Source organism: Zosterops lateralis (assembly GCF_965231275.1).
Source record: "Zosterops lateralis genome assembly, chromosome: 3".
NCBI classification, from domain to species: domain Eukaryota; kingdom Metazoa; phylum Chordata; class Aves; order Passeriformes; family Zosteropidae; genus Zosterops; species Zosterops lateralis.
This window is the reverse complement of record NC_139764.1, coordinates 89,600,918-89,617,280: the sequence shown is the minus strand read 5'-3', so window position 1 is coordinate 89,617,280 and position 16,363 is coordinate 89,600,918.

Sequence of the window (16,363 nt, the reverse complement as noted above, 5' to 3'; positions counted from 1 at the left end):
TGCAGTCTGAGGAACACACTTGGTTTGTCTGAACCTCTGTATCATAAAAAATTCCTCAATAATAGGTGATTACAGATTAGTGATTACAAAACCATTGCAGGTGTGGTGATGTGTTTGGCAGCAGCATGCCATCCACTTCTCATCTGCTGTGCGCAGCCAGAACATTCAACTGGCTTACCCTGTCCTGGGTGTAAAGTTTGTGTCTTAGAAAGACTCCATAACCATTTAGCTGTAAGATATTAGCTGTGACAGTTTTGTTCTAAATTCAGATTTTTTTGAATTTTTTTTTGCTGAGAGCTTAGAATTCTTATACAGATCTTTGTGTGTTTCAGGAGAGAGTTTTAGGAGAAAACTTCAGTTTAGATCAGAAAGGTCCCACAGTATTCTATGGAGGAGTCCACCAGGAAGATCTTGACATCATTCTTTAGAAAGAAATACCAAAAAGATAAAGACCAAAAAAGACCAGTTAGATGAAGTTCATTTATCTTATCTACCTGTGGCCCTGGGAATAGATTTTAGATGGAAATCTACTTCTCACTGAGAACCTGCCCTGGTTCCCATGAAGTCACCGTAGTTACTGTCAGTGATTTCAATGAAGCAGTGTCAGCTTTTTATTCAAGCTCTTTCTCGGGCAACTTTATTAGGGCTCATGCATCATAGCAGCAACTGTATCCTTGTGGGGATGCTAATTATTTATATATATGACAAAGACTTGCATCTCAGTCCTCTGCTGAAAGTTTAGTTCTGTCCATTACCTGTGATCATAAAAGATTTTATAAATTTCTTGGTGAGCACATTGTTCGTTCCTTAATGAAATGCCATAGTTAGTATTTTTCCCAAACGAACATTTATATTTAAATCTTCTGTCCCAAAAGAGACATGTTCAGATCCAAGATAAGGAGTGTCTCAGTTCTCAAGGCATGTTTTCAATGTAAGCACCATGTACTTCTACAGCTGTGCAGATGATAGCAATGCCATACTGTACTTTTTAAAACACTTAATAATTTGTAGCCAGTTGGACATATGTCCAGGATAGTACCTGAATTGAAGTGCAGTTGGTGCTAAAAATGGTGGTGGTAGTTTTAGGAAAATCTTTAGTTTTCCTTTGTATTCTAGTGATCTCTGACATACATTTGTAAGCAGAACTATATTTGGGAAGGAAATGAGAGAGGGAGAACAAGGGTCTTGGGGCAGTTTTAGAAGTAACAGTGCTTTCCATATTGTAATAAGCTTTGGAAAATCTATACTCATGCAATTTGGAAATATTTTACTGTATTTTTCCAAGTAGATTGCTAATTAAAGAGTCCTGATAAGGCAAATATTTTGATTTACCTAGTCATCTGTGTTTGTAGATACATACTGTTGTTTTTCACCTGCACAGAAGATAATAGCCTTAAGTGAAGAGCCTGCTCATAAACTTGATAGTGCAAAAAAAAAAAAAATCTCTGTAGAACTTGCATTTTTTTATTATTATTTTCAGTTCTCTTCTCAGAGTTCCCACATAGGAATGGTCTACACTAAGGCTTGATCCAAGGTTAATTGAAGTGAATTCCCCAGACCTCAGGGGAAGTAGGATCAGACACTTAATGTACTGACATCACTATTTTAGCAGTGTTACAAGACCCAGTGCTGGCTGGGAGGATAAGGCTCTGCTTGACACCATGGGAAGAGCAGTTTAATGCTCTGCCTGCAGCTGCAGCTTTGAAGGTTGGGAAGCACACTGGGGACGTCCACAGGTGCTGCAAGGACCAAATGTTCATTTGTTCCCTCCAGAACCTGTGTTAGTGGAAAATGCTCACCCAGTGCTGTCTGATTTGCCTCATGTCTCCATGGGAAACCCAGTTGCCTGTAAAATAAAAACGAAACTGTAGGGGGCAAAAAAATAAATCCTTGTATCAACAGAGAAAAAGGATGTGCAGATTTCTGGAGGAAAAACTTGGAGTTTGTATTTTTCAATTTCTTTTTCCCAAAGCTTGTCTTGATGTTTCTGCCTTTCCAAAGAGATGCACTTCATTCAGTGTGTCCTAAATGTGCATTGCATGTTGCAAGTTTAACAACCCACACACACCCAGTGCACTCCCAGTTTTGTAAGGCTGTAAAGTGATAACTGTTGTCAGGGATGATGGTCATTTGGCCACGTGGCTTGGGAATTGTGAAATCTGTAAGAAATGTCACGTCATTCCCGCATTAAATAAAACTCCACTAGCTCTGTCACACATCTCTGAGGGCAGTTCTGTGAAAGTTGGTCAGAGTTAGGCAGTGCTGGGTGTGGCCCTCAGGAGGACTGTCGGGAGCAGAGGGCAGTGCAGCTGGGAGGTGCAGGGTCCTCATACAGTGCTCATTAAATTTGTGTCATAAATTACCCCTACATACAGTCATAATATGCGGTGAATAAACTGCTTCAATTCTTCAGCCTTGCAATAAACAGCTTTTGCTGCCTCTCAGATTGCAAAGTTGTTGGTTGTTCTCTTATTAATGACTTTGCACTACCCTCTTAATTCATGCTAACAAACATGAACCAAATGTGAAGAAAGATTATAAATTAAGGAAAACGAGTTGCCAGCTGTCTAATAAATGAGGATAGTAGCATTTGTGACAAACCTTGAGAAATAAACCAAAAAGCTTATCAGGGACTAGATGTTTGCGCATAGGTGAAAAACTACTATTTGAAGACAGCAACTGTTTGATAATTTTTCTGCTTTCTGAAATGTATTTAAAATGTTATGGTTTATAAGACATCATAAAAAAATTCCAAAATCTGTTGCAGGACAATGTAAAAATAAAATTTAAATTGACTCTACTAAGATTTATGATAAATACATATTTTTTTTTATTTGTAGTATTATGTGGGGTAAACTGTACAATCAACGAGTAGCTTTACAACTGTGTAATGCAGAGACATCAGTAAGGTTACCATGGTACTTACTGTAATTTATTCCCCATATCAATCTTGTATTGCACAGGACACTACTTAGGGTTTTTTTAGTTTGTTTTCATTTAAGTAGGAGAGTTAGAGCAACAGAAAGCTGCAGTAGTTCATGGCTAATTGAAACATGTTCCTCCAGTTTTGTCTTCACCTGCACAAGTGTGTATTCCATTAGCACCCCAGTGACAAGAGAGGAGATTGCTATGCTCAAAAGACTGTCTTGCCATTTCATTCCTTATTTCAGAGAGGTGCTTACAGATAGATGTCCAAGTACCTTTATATAGGGTCTGAAATCTTTCATAATTTTCAGCTGTAAGAGTTACAGTTAGGTCTACAATTTTCACATTTCACATGATGCCAAATATGTTGCATGTTCTGAGAATGCTTTTCTGTGCTTGGAAACAGGATGGAAGAAAACATTTGCTCTTGGAGAGCTCACAACAGGACTCTTGCTCTTAAGCAAAGCTAGTAGTTCCTAGTTTTGCCTTTGTGATGTTGACTAAGTCATAAAACTTGTGCTGCAGACCCTTCACAACTCCGTTGCCCCTCTCTGGGCACTCTCCAGCACCTCAAAGTCCTTCTTGTAGTGAGGGGCCCAGAACTGAACACAGTGTTCAAAGTGTGGCTTCACCAGTGCCAAGTACAGGGAAACAATCACTGTCCTGGTCCTACTGGCCACTGATCCAGCCTGTCCAGATCCCTCTGCAGAGCCCTCCTACCCTCCAGCAGATCAACACTACCAGTTCACTTGGTATCATCCGCAAACTGATTGAGGGTCCGTGTGATGTCCTCATGCAGATTATCAATAAAGATGCTAAGCAGGACTCACCCCAACACTGAGCCCTTGGGAACACCATTGTGCTGACTGCCAATGGGAATTGATTCCATTCACCAACAGACCATCGAGCTGGTTTTTTTACCCAGTGAACAGTGCACCCATCCAAACTATGAGCATCCAGTTTCTCCAGGAGAGTGCTGTGGGAAGTGGTGTCCCTGGCACTCAGATCGGAGTGGACAGGCCTGTAGTTTCCGGCATCCTCGTCTGGTTCTTGTAGATTGACATCTCATTTGTCAACTTCCAGTCACCTGGAATCTTCCCAGTTAAGTAGAGAAATGCAGGGGGCTCAGGGAGCACTTCTGCCAGCTCCCTCAGTACCCTTGGGTAGATGTGCAGACGCGTGTGTTTAAGTGGTGCATCAGGTATCTCACCATTTCCCCTTGCACTATGGGGGTTTCATTCTGCTACTCATCCCTGTGCCCCAGCTCGGGAAGCTGGTAACTAGAAAACAACTGCTTTACTAGTAGAGACTGAGGCAAAGAAGGCATTAAGTACCTCAGTGTTTTCTTCATCCTTTGTGACTATGTTTCCCCCCATATCCAAGAAGTTTCCTGTTGCTGATGTGTTGGTAGAAGGCTTCTTACTGTTTTTTCTGGCAGTGGCCAGGCTAAATTCCAGATTGGCTTTGGCCCTTCTAATTTTCTCCCTGCAAAGCATCACAATATTCTTGTGGTTGTCCTGAGTTACCTGTCTCTTCTTCCAAAAGACTTTTTTTTTTTTTTTTCATATGTACCTTTGTGGATTTTTTCAAAATATCTCTTGTGTATTTCTGGAGGAGAATCTGGTTTGCTAAAAATTACTTGGCATCCCTTGAGAGGAAGCTTCTGTGAAGGCTAGCATCTTTCTTTCACCATATGTGTTAAAGTATCTAAAAATTCAGTGGTTAAGTGCAAAATATAGGAGGGAAAACGAATAATTTCTGATGCGTGGGCCATGGTTTGTGCTTATTTTGATAGTGTTGCTTCCATATGTAAATACAGCTGGGAGAAAAATGGCTTCTTTTCTCTCCAGAACACATAGAATTTATGCCAGTTGAATTAGAAATATTTGAAAGACTGAGCACCGGTGACAATATTATATTGTGTTTGAGAAATGAATGCAACTAATTAATTAGCATTCAAACACTGAATTGCTACATGTCTGTTGTATATCTGTTCTTGCTTCATATAGCAATCAACATACTCAAAATTCAGACTGATCAAAGCTTCCCAAGCTCTTGAATATTACACTGAAGAACTATTCCAAAGAGGCATTAAAAACATGCTTAGATTTTTAAAGTAGGCCATCCTAGAGTAAAGCATACCAGGCATACGTGTTTTGTTAGAATTTGGTATTAAAACTCTCAGTGCAATCTTAGCTGGTGTATTGTGGGTAATTGTTGACTGTGTGCTTTCATTGTTTTGTTTGATTCATGTCTAATTTTGACCCATACCAACACCACATTGCGACATCATGTCTCAATGTTTCTTTCAAATGTCACGTGCTGGTGTGAAAATACTACTCTGATTTCATAGCTTAGATCAATCTTTAAAGCAGAGTGTGTGGATCTGTGATGATCCATAAGATTTCAAAAGAAGGTATGGATGTGGATTTGAACTACTAAAAAAGCAAAGAGACAAAACTAAAAAGCATTTGCAGGTATCGTCACACACAGCAAAGGAAACAAGTAAGACCAGAAGATGAAATCGCAAGTAAATATTCATAATATTTTACCAGTTGAAAATGAAAGCAAGTACATGGCAGAAAACATAATAATCAGTTGCTCTTTGATTAAAAAAAGCTGAGAGACACTAATCTAGATGATGCAAAAGAAGCATGAGGGATGCTACAAATACAGAAGACCCAGAATGGATTTTCCTGGGTAATTTTCGAGAGTGGGGAACATTGCAAAGGAATTCCATGAAGTTGGTTTCAATACTGACAGATATAAAGGACTGTGCTGGTTTCATTTAAAGCTACTTGATATGTAAATCCTTTTTTCCTAAAATGGAATTCCTGGATTACATAGCAGCTATGTTATGAGTATACTGTGTATGTACAAATACAAACCAAAAATTGCCTTGAAATAATTTATTTCTTTTATTTTTTACCAAATAAAATGTTTCTTTTAAAGCTCAGCTCATGTCTATGCTCGTTTTTTCACTGGCTCATACTGTTACTAACATTTCTCATTTCAAAATTTAAACATCTTTTTAAAAATGCTGACATCAGAAATGTTGAGTGAAATGTTACAAATTGAGGTCTCAAAGCTGCTTTGTGGTAACATTGCTGTTTGCAGAACTGTTGTGCCTTCTATGGGACCAAGAGCTCACACAAACCACAGAGAAAGACAAACATCACTAAACATCACTAACATCACAAAGACAACATCACTAAAATAAAATATCTGGAATAAAATATTGGTATAATACGATGAAAGTAAGTGGGATCAAAACCAGTGTTAGAGTCCCATGTTTACTTTCAGAGCCATCTATCACTTCCTTGCTGTAATATTTAGGGTTTATTTGCCTTTCTGTTAATTCTGTCTTGCTAGTAATGTCAGGTTCAATAGTGTTTTCTTCTTCCTCTTATCTTGGCCTTAATTTCCTCTTCCTTATTTAAATTAAACATCCTTCAGAAAATCTGTTTGCCTCTCTTGCATTGTACTTGCTACTGAAAAAAGTATTTCCATCACATGGCTTGTTAGAATTAACTTCTGGTAACTCCATGAATGAGTTGCACCATGGGATAGCTCATGAGAAATTGATTTTCCGTCTTGAATATTTGCTCAGTGCCTGTGGAAAAACAGTAGAAAAAATAGTAGCCTTTCTGAACAGCTTATGGTCTATATTAAGACCTAATGAAGGAAGGAAATTAAGAGAAAGAAGTTTGCACTTTTTCAGTCATAAAAGGCTATAGAACTTTGAGGTGATTTACCACATAACGAAGACTGATAGTTGGGGTTGTGGCGTGGTGTCTGCAGGCACCAATGTGTACCTGTGTGCATAATACTGAGCTTCCTTGTACAGGAACTTCTACTTACATTGTAATTTAAGTAAAATGCATCATGGTTCATTGGGTTCAAGTCTTTTTTCAGTTCCCACACACAAAAGACATTATAATAATTACTATCTTGTCTCCTTTGCTTTGTGTTTCTTCACTTAGGACAAACTCTGTGTGCAGCATTTCAAGATCACTAAGTAAATACATTTAAAAAGCCTTTTCATTTTTGGGACATATCAATTGGATTGAGAAGGAAGGCATTCCTATATTCCTAATGGAGACAAGACCGATGAATGTATGAGTAGGGGATTTCTGTCAGGAAAGTATTTGCATGCCAGTCATTACTGAAAGTTAAAATATGACAAAACTTCTGTCAAAACTTTTTTGAAAATGCGAATATTTATAGTTTTGGCAGAATTACTTTGTTATTCAAGAATTTCTTGTAGTGGAGTAAGAGCTGTCATCCCCTTTTGGCCTATGGGAGGCCCAAGGCTTCACTACTCCTGCGTGCCAGAGTAGCTGTGGGTGCAGACTTGGATGTCTCCTTGTTTTACTTCCATTCAGTCCCACTGCCTTGAATTTACCAATAATATGATGACTTGGAGAGTCTATTTCCCAGTATGAAAATTGGGTCCTTTTTACCACAAGCACACTTCAAAGTAAAATGTTGCTAAAAGTCTGTATCCATAGGTTGGACTCAATGATATCGGAGGTCTTTTCCAACCGAACTGATTCTGTGATTCTATTAAGTGCCTGTAAAATTGCAGGTCTTGTATATACTAAATGGCCTTTCCCTATTGTCCAAAAATTACAGACTTTCACACTGTATTTGTGATACCCAGCTATTTTTTTCTTGAAGTAGTGACTAGTAGTACTCGGGGCACTATATAGTGATAAATAGTAAGTAAATACTATTGACCATTACTCTGTATGCAGTAGCCAGTTTCAAATCAGTTAGCCATGGTCTTCACAATTGTTCGGTTCAACTTGTTCATCAAAACAAAAATATCTTAGTGCTTTCTAAGGTGGAACAGGCAGTTGGCTGTTAAATCTGTTCAAGTCCGTTTATGCCTACACCAGAGTGATGCAGAGGACTCAGCCTGTAGGTGGATAAGGATAAATCAATGGGGCAGACAGGCCTTGGAGTCAGGATGTTCTCTGAAACACCTCATTATTTTTTCTCTAACCAGAAACATGACCGCAATCAATGCAGGCTATAGGGAAGCAAGTGGTTGTCATATACTTATTCTCAGTTAGCCAGAGAAGTGCTGTAAGGATGTCATGCACACCTCAGGATTCATATTCTATGTTCATCTTTCTCTGATCAGAGAAAGGGTTTGGGGAAAAACCAAAAATCTAAAGGAAAAGAGATTTGGGAAGATCAGAAGTGTGTTTGACAGCAGATTTTTTTTCTTACAATCTGTAAAAAGCCTTTAGGGGGACAGCATCTGTCACTGGTTACTTGACAAATAAGTAACCTGCTGGGTTTTATTTACCTTATTGACACCCATCTCAGGCTCATACAGTCCTTGCACTGCAATTCTTAGTGGTAGGAGTATTCTGGAGCAATGCTATTGTATACAGCCTCTTTTCAGCCAGGTAACTCAGTGGTGTTTCTGCCACTGTCCAAGGGATTGCACCATTGCCCCAGAGATTGTGTCGTTGTCCTTTGATGCTTCAAATGATTGGGCAGAGATAGGATCACAAATCATGGATCTAGCATTGTATCCTTCTCACTTGCTGGGAAGACATCAACTGTGAAAGGGAAGCTTGTTTCACTCTGCAGATTTCAAGAACAGATGTTCCACAAATTAGCTTTTTTTGAACTGAATTTCCTTTTTTTTCCATACACAATGTGCAGACTTCATACAATAACGTGTTGAACTTTAGGAGATTATAAACAGAATGAAGGTTTTGCCTGAAGCATTTTTGTCTTTTTTTCTTTATTTTTTTTTTTCCCCACCCACACCACAAATGTGGCCAGAAAAAAAGCCATGAAAATAAGAGTAAACCAGAAGACACCTTGGTATCTCATACTTGCTTGAAATTTTTTCCTAACAAGACTTCTGTGCTAGCTATTGGTTTTATGTCTCTGCTGTGAACCTGTGGGCTCAAGTTGCTCCTCTTACGCTGCTCCTCAAACTCACATTTCTCAGACTTGCATTTAGCCCTGCTTTTATCTTTCACCTCTCTGAGAAAAGCATTATCTATATAGGAATATATTTTTCCCGAGGAGTGTTACTTGTTACAGAACTAATATTTTAAGGGTTATCTATATATACATGCATACATTCTCACATGAGCTTATTTTCCAGCTTGATCAGCTCTAAAGACAAGTATATTCAACAATGGTCTGTAATTCAAAAGAGATTATTTTCTCAATAGATAAATATTTACAGTCTATAATCTTTAGGTTAACAGGGAATATTTTTCAGTCAACAAGCCAGTAATTTGTTTGGATTATTTTTCAGATCAATTATTTATAAAAATGTTAATCTCATTACCTTGAGAGATAAATAATAAATGAAGTTGATACTTGACTATTTAAATTCAAACAGCATTTACTTCACCTGCATTTCCTTGAGCAAGAAGTATTGTATATTTCTCTTTTTTTGTAAAAAAATCCTTTTAACTTTTCATTTCCCAAGATTGAAAGTATTTTATTAATTAATAGACCTTATTCCCCTGAATTTTAAATCATTCACCCATTATCATGGCTGCCTTGGGTTCCAGAATTATAGAAACACAAAAGATATGTCTTTGCAAATTTTATGCACCTTACATTTCAAGAAGTATACCATTAAGCATATTTTAGCATGTTCCTTCACAAAGTAATGAAATGCTTTCTCCTCTTATTGAGAAACAAGAGCCATTATGATCTTGAACTATTTAGAAATACTTTTAATGTGAGAGGAAATGTGGGTCACTGCATTTATCTCATAACATTTGTGTGCACATCTGTAAATCTCTTAATTAAATGCAAGGAATAATCATAGGGCAGAAAGATATATTAATCCCTCCACTTGCTTGAGGCAACCAAAATGTACATTGGCATACATTCCCTGCTAGCAGCAAGCCAAATTAGCAGTGCTTCAAAATGACAAACAAAATAAGATGGCAACTAAAAATCTCATAAAGCCCAGGCTAGCATTTCACACAGAGCACTAGGCTCACCTGTGCCTTTAGTCTTTAAGCATGAATTTCAGATAACTACAAAAGCTAGAGCCCTCTGTTATTTTCATGAGCAGAGAGCAGAGTTTGCCCACACTGAGCAGCAGAGGTGGGGCAGAGCCTGTCCCAGCAGGTGATCAGCACACAGCGTGGGGGGATACCTCACCTGGCATTCTTACTATTTCCCTTTGTTCTGTGTGGAGTCCTGCCCAAATCCTCTGTATGTATCCCCTAGCCTCTCTACAATTGTTTTCATTTGTTCAATTGGAGTGTGAAGCTCAAACCTAGAAGATCTGTATCCTGTTCTGATTCATGCACTGCCAGGTTAAACAGAAAATTCAGTCCCAAAACCTTTTCTCTTGATGCTGAGGAGTCACCACACCAGGCTTCAGCAAGATCACTATTACTGGCAGGGAGGCTGTTTGAGAAACTGCAAAAATCTTCCCCAATATCACAAAAAGGATAAAAGCAAAAAAAATCTCTCCCATCAATATTTTTCATGTTCCTTTTTGTGTGGAAGCAGACTGTTGCAGCAGGGAGAAGGCTGAGAAAGGCAGAGCAGGAATCAGTGGTGTGATTTGTCACTTCTCCATTGGAAAGCACACAAAGTGACACAGAGGAAGCAGGAATCTGACCTCGTCAGTACATGAGTGAGTTAATAGCTATTCCTGTAAGCACTTCTGAGAAGTCTCAAGCAGGTCTGGCCTGTGATGTTCCTTGTCTGATGAAAATTTCACAGATCAAAAACAGTCATCATAAAAGACCTGGTCTTCAGTTTTCCCTTATTTCCTGAAAGAAATTTGTTTTTCTCTCCTCACACTGCTACCCATGCATTTATGGATGCAACATTACATCAGCATCAATACATAATGATACTCCAGAGAAATATGCAAGCTACAGTCAATTTTGCAGCTGTAATGAGACTGCCTAAGTATCTGAAGTGCCATAGTTAACTGCCTGCTCAGATATCTGTTCTTTCGCATTAACAAAACTACAGACTTGGCTACTGAAGACATGACAAAACTGGCATTTAAACCACCCCTAGTTTTTGAGGTTCTGTGTCAATGTACCAGTGTGATAGCAGTCTTCACATGATAAGCAATATATATAATGATATTTTTATACATATAATATTTATAGTATTAAATAAACAATCAGTCAATACTTAATACTGATTAGTTTGATATGACAAGGTAGTAAAATGCCTCAGAATAAAGTGCATATTAATAAACAACTCTGGTTTTGCAGGTGGTTCCTTACTGACCTTCAAGTAAGAACAGTGTGTTCTTTGAGTTTCACTTTAGCTACTAATCAATTACAGGAAATGATACCCAGGAAACAGGCAATTAATTTGCTTTCAGTATGGTGATGATGCAGGCGTAAAAGGATCATCACCAGAAAAACAGGCACGGGAAACAGCAACCTGATGACAGAGTTTTTCAAACATCTTTCTGGTTTTGTTTTTAGTTTGGATTTTCTTTTTATATACATGAGGCATATTCCCTGTATAGATGAAAAACTGCAAACCAATCATAAAGTAAAAGTAGTGTGAAGGAATGCATTCTGCTTGCAGTAAACCAGCCATGTATTCATTACTTTCATCTAATACTAGAGCCCACAGCTGCTACATCTAAACAACACTGAGGCAATTTCCATGCTGATGTACACCTGAGGGAGGGCGGTCCTAAGTCCTGATTTTCAGGATGGGCAATATTTTTCAATTAAATACTGGACTAGCACACGGAAGATTAAGATTCAGCAGGTCTTACACAGGTTGCTTATGCAGCCAACTAGGATTTGATTTCTCAACACATCGTGCAACCCCATTTTTCTATCTTTTGTTTGTCCTCTAAGCTAAAATAAAGAAGCAGAGACAGATACAAGGACCAAAAGAAAAGATTTCTTCTTCCAATTACCTAATTTCTCAATCAACAGATATGTCTGTTTTTTGTCCTTGCCTGTTTTACTGCCTGATTGCTCATCTTCATCAGTGGTGTTCCTACAGAGGTAGTCCAGGGGAGCTACTGATTCTCCCTCAGCTCCATGCAGACTTTCTGTATCAGCCAGGGACACAAAAAGACCAAGGATAGATGGAACAACCAGGTAACATAAATGCAAAAAAAAAGGGAGGAAAGCTTAATTGAGAATCTTTAAAGGCAGAAATATAGAAAAGGTGAGATGATTGTGTCTCTGCCAGCAAGATCTGAACCCGGAATTTAAGCAGAATTTAAGTGGTCAGAAATTGTAATACTGACAGCTTACATGTCTGCAATGACTTTCTAGTTTGGAAGAAACCAGGCTGGCCTTTGAGGCTTAATAATTTGGATCAATGTGAATAAATTGGGTATATTGCAGGTACTTTAGCTGGGGTAGTTTCTGGTCCATTTTTGCTCTTTCTTGTAAATAGTAACTACACTGTAAAAGGAAATGAAACAAAAACAAAAGCAAAACAAAACAGACCAAAAAATCCACCCAAACAAGAAGGCCCCAAAAAACCCCTAAAAAACCAAAACACTCTTCCTTTTACCTGTCTGCATCATACCAGGATACCAGGGACAAAATGCATCTCCTGTGTCCACGGTACAGCTGCTGCTGCAATCTTGTATCTTTTCTGTCTAGACAGTAAGAAATCCTAAATTGCCTCTTAATGTATACCTTCTTAAAATTTTCTGAATTATACTCATTATAACCTTCAGGACAAAGTGATGAAAAAGTTTCTCCTGCTTTTTAACTGGGTGAAACTACTATAACTTACATCTAGATTTATTTGAATAGGTTGAGTGTAATTTTACAGGTTTGTGAAAAGTTGGAAATAACTGCCATATAAATATCTTTATCATTGGTCATTGCAAACTGCAGAACTTGCAGCAGTATACTCTGAATAAGTATATGTGGATTTCTGGAAATTTTACTAAAAAGGTTTGTACATGACTTGTTCTGCAATAATTGTATTTATTTCAATGGTGCTCTTAACCTAAAATGTTTGATTTTGTTTTAAGAAATCTACCATGGCAACAAAACAGTAATACTAAGTTTGTTGCTTTTTAAGGTAACATTACTTAACAATTGTAGAATTCATTCTACTCTGTTTACTGGGTGGTTTTTTTTTCACAATTTTCTGCTGAGATGGATAAATGAGCTGACAAATGCTAGGCATCTATGTGTCTGCTTTTCCTCATGGCACTGAGAGCAAAGCCAGTGTGCTATAGGGAGAAAGAAGGTTGCTGGTGATTCCCATGGAACCAAGCAGGATGATGGAGGCTACTGGACCAACCGGTCAGAAAGGAGAGTAGAAGACGTAAAATTAATCCCCAAGTCTCTGTCAGTAGCTCCCAATGTTTTGAGGATTTCGTTCCTCATTGTTGCTCCTCAATTTCATTTTGCCTCTTCAGAGTGAGCTATTTTTATGAATTTTTAGACTTGAAAGTATTTAGAAAAACTTTTCCAAAGCAGCTTAACCGCTGAATTCAGTCATTCTGGAAGTGGACATTCCAGACCAACCAGTTCAAAAAGGAGCTCTTACTTTCAAAGAATGCAGCATGTACAAAAAGGGTAAGCATAAGCAACAGTCGAAAGTGATGAACCGCAATGACTTTTAAGTACCATCTTGAAATGGTCCCATCCCATCTTCTGTTGTTCTGTGATTTGGGATATTTTACAACCAGCTAACTTTTGTATGGCTGCCCAGCATCACTGTGGCTCTGCTGAAGGTTTGGAAGTTGCACTTCTGTGCAGCAGTACAGTGTGGTGTGTCCCATTCTCACTCCTGCCTGCAACCCCCAGCTCTGGGTATGTCCCTGGCACATCACACAGGAGTCACAAAGGTGTTATGCAGGGTGGGTAGAGCGAAGCCTGTTTCCCCCTCTCTGGAAGAAGCCTGAAACTGTTGCTGCATATGGAGCTGTTGCTATTCCTCTCACGTGGTAATCTTTCTTCCTTGAAGAAGTATCCTCAAGGGATGCACAGTATTTATTTATTGTAACCTTTGGGTTTAATGTGCAAGCTGCACTGTGCATTTTATGACTCTGCTTGATCATCTGCAGACTATGTCTATGTAAGCCATTTCTGTGGGTACAAGTTTGCTCTGGGATTTTTTTTAACAGATTCAGTGTTTCCTAATTTAATTTAGCATTATTCAGCTTGTGACCTGTGAATTGCTGTTGCTCCAAGATCATAGATGTTCCACAAAATTATTTCAGACTGTCCCTCCTTCCCACCCCAGAAAAGATGCCATGAACAACCCTTCTGTGTAGTCAGGTACAAAATGAAGCAACATGAGTGAATAATAAATGAGGACTTAAATATTAGACTGTTGTTCTGTGTTGAAAAGAATAACTTTGTGCTGGAACTTTATGAATTAGTCCTTCCTTTTTCTCTGAAAATGGTAGACAGTTAACTAAATAACTTAGCTGATATGCCATTTGTACTTTACTGTTATTCCAGCCACAATATAATCCCAACCTGGGCATTTAAAATTTCTTAGCAGTGTTTTCTTCAAAAATGTAGCTTCCTAATACCAAATACGCTAATGAGATTTTTCACAAGTTTGTGATTAATAGATAAAATCTTCATAAAATTCCTATAATTTTATCACTAGTGTTTCTGTAATTGCCAGCTATGATACAGCAGCTGCATTAGACTTTGCTTTCTGAAACAAGGAAAATGTTGCTCATTTTCAGGTCTGTGTTAAGCACATGGTGTGGAAAGATGCCTTAGAATAACTTTTAGGGGGTGTGGAGGATAGGTGTTGTGCCCTTATCCCAAATGATACTTCTGTTTTCAGCTAGTGTCTTATCAATATGTCCTCAGAGATAACTTGCACTTAGCCCCAGATGCAGTTCCTGTGGAAGAGCAACCTCTCCTAAGCCTGGTTTTAGTAGAGCCTTGGGATCCTTCCTTCACCCTTGGCCTCAGAGCAGGGCAAGTCAGGGTGTTCACTCTCATGAGATGGAGACTATCAGCAGTTAAGAACATATTCCTCTATGAAACAAAGCAGTGTGTACTTGTTGCCTGAAAGCAGTGGATAATGCAGTCCTTGAGGGAGGCTGCTGTGTTAGTCCATGGTATTAGCTGGAGAAAATGCCAGCTGGCCAGGCTCCTGTCTGCAAACCCCAGCCCATTCCTCTCTGCATCCCAGCCTCTCCTATGGCACAGGGTTGGCCTCTCCCTTTGCTCCCTTTATCTGTTTTAATCACCTGATGTCTTTGAAGTCACTTCAAAGATCTCCAGTTAGAAATTCTTATCCAATAGATGAAGCTTCCTGTTGTTTTAGGCAAGAAAACTGCCTCAAGTAATTGTCCTGTTCATGTCTTGATGTTTTGTTCAACAGCTGGCTACATTTCCCAGCATCTCCTTGCCTCCTAACTATGTGGTTAACCCTTCAGAACCTCTTACAAACAGCATGCAGGAATGAAGACAAATGGTAGAGACAAAGTATTTTATTACATTTAAATAATACAAACATTTTATTACATTTAAGTGTGCAACTATTGTGCAAAGTTTGCCAGGCATTGTGAATATTGCATATTCATGATTATCATATGATCTGGAGAAAACTGCATCTTTTCTCACTAGGTCTTCACAATGATTTTCTTACATTTCAGTGATGTGAGATTGGACAGAAGTTTTGTGTGTGTTTGTCCCTTACAGAAAATTTACTGTACCACTGTGTAAGTCAGGATCACCCACGTTGAAGTCATTATTCATAGTCATAACCATAAATATTCCTTTACTGCTGTTAATGTTGCTATTTTGTGTGAAGTTGCAATTATATAATATTCACAATTAAAATCCTACTCAGTATTCTCAAGGTATAGCTGTCAAACGTGTAGTAGTGAGGTGGTTTTATAGGACCAAAGCTGAGATGCCTTAAAGCTATCAGCTAATGAGTCTTACCAATATTGCAAAGGACCTAGGAGAGCCAATAGAAAAATTTTAGGCCTCAGACATCTGTTTTGTCCTAGGTAATTTACTAGAAATGGCAAACAGGATTTCCTTGGTGTTCCTTCTACTCTCAGCAGTGTCTGCTTCTGTTTCAACTTGGTCACCTTTAAGTATGGGTGTCTGGGGAGGGAGCAGAGACCAGGGCACCACTGATCTAGCTTTTAGTTCATATGTTCCTCTCTGAATTACAGCCAACCTAGATACCCTCTTGCTGTTCTCTCACTAGTGAATATCTCAACCCTAGAGAAAATACGACTCATTGTGTGCTGGGAGTCCTCATTTCATCAAATCTGTGTGGGAAATCTTGTGTACTCTCTAATAACATCTTCATTTTTATGAACAGACATTCAGTACATGCTTTGATCTTTTTTATAAAGTGCTGAACTGATTTATTTGAATCATAGAATTTCTCTTAAAAACACCTGGTTCAGATCTGACCTACAAATATCAGTGAAGTCTAATAAATAACTAGACTGCAAGATAAACTCTTAAGGGAATGCAAA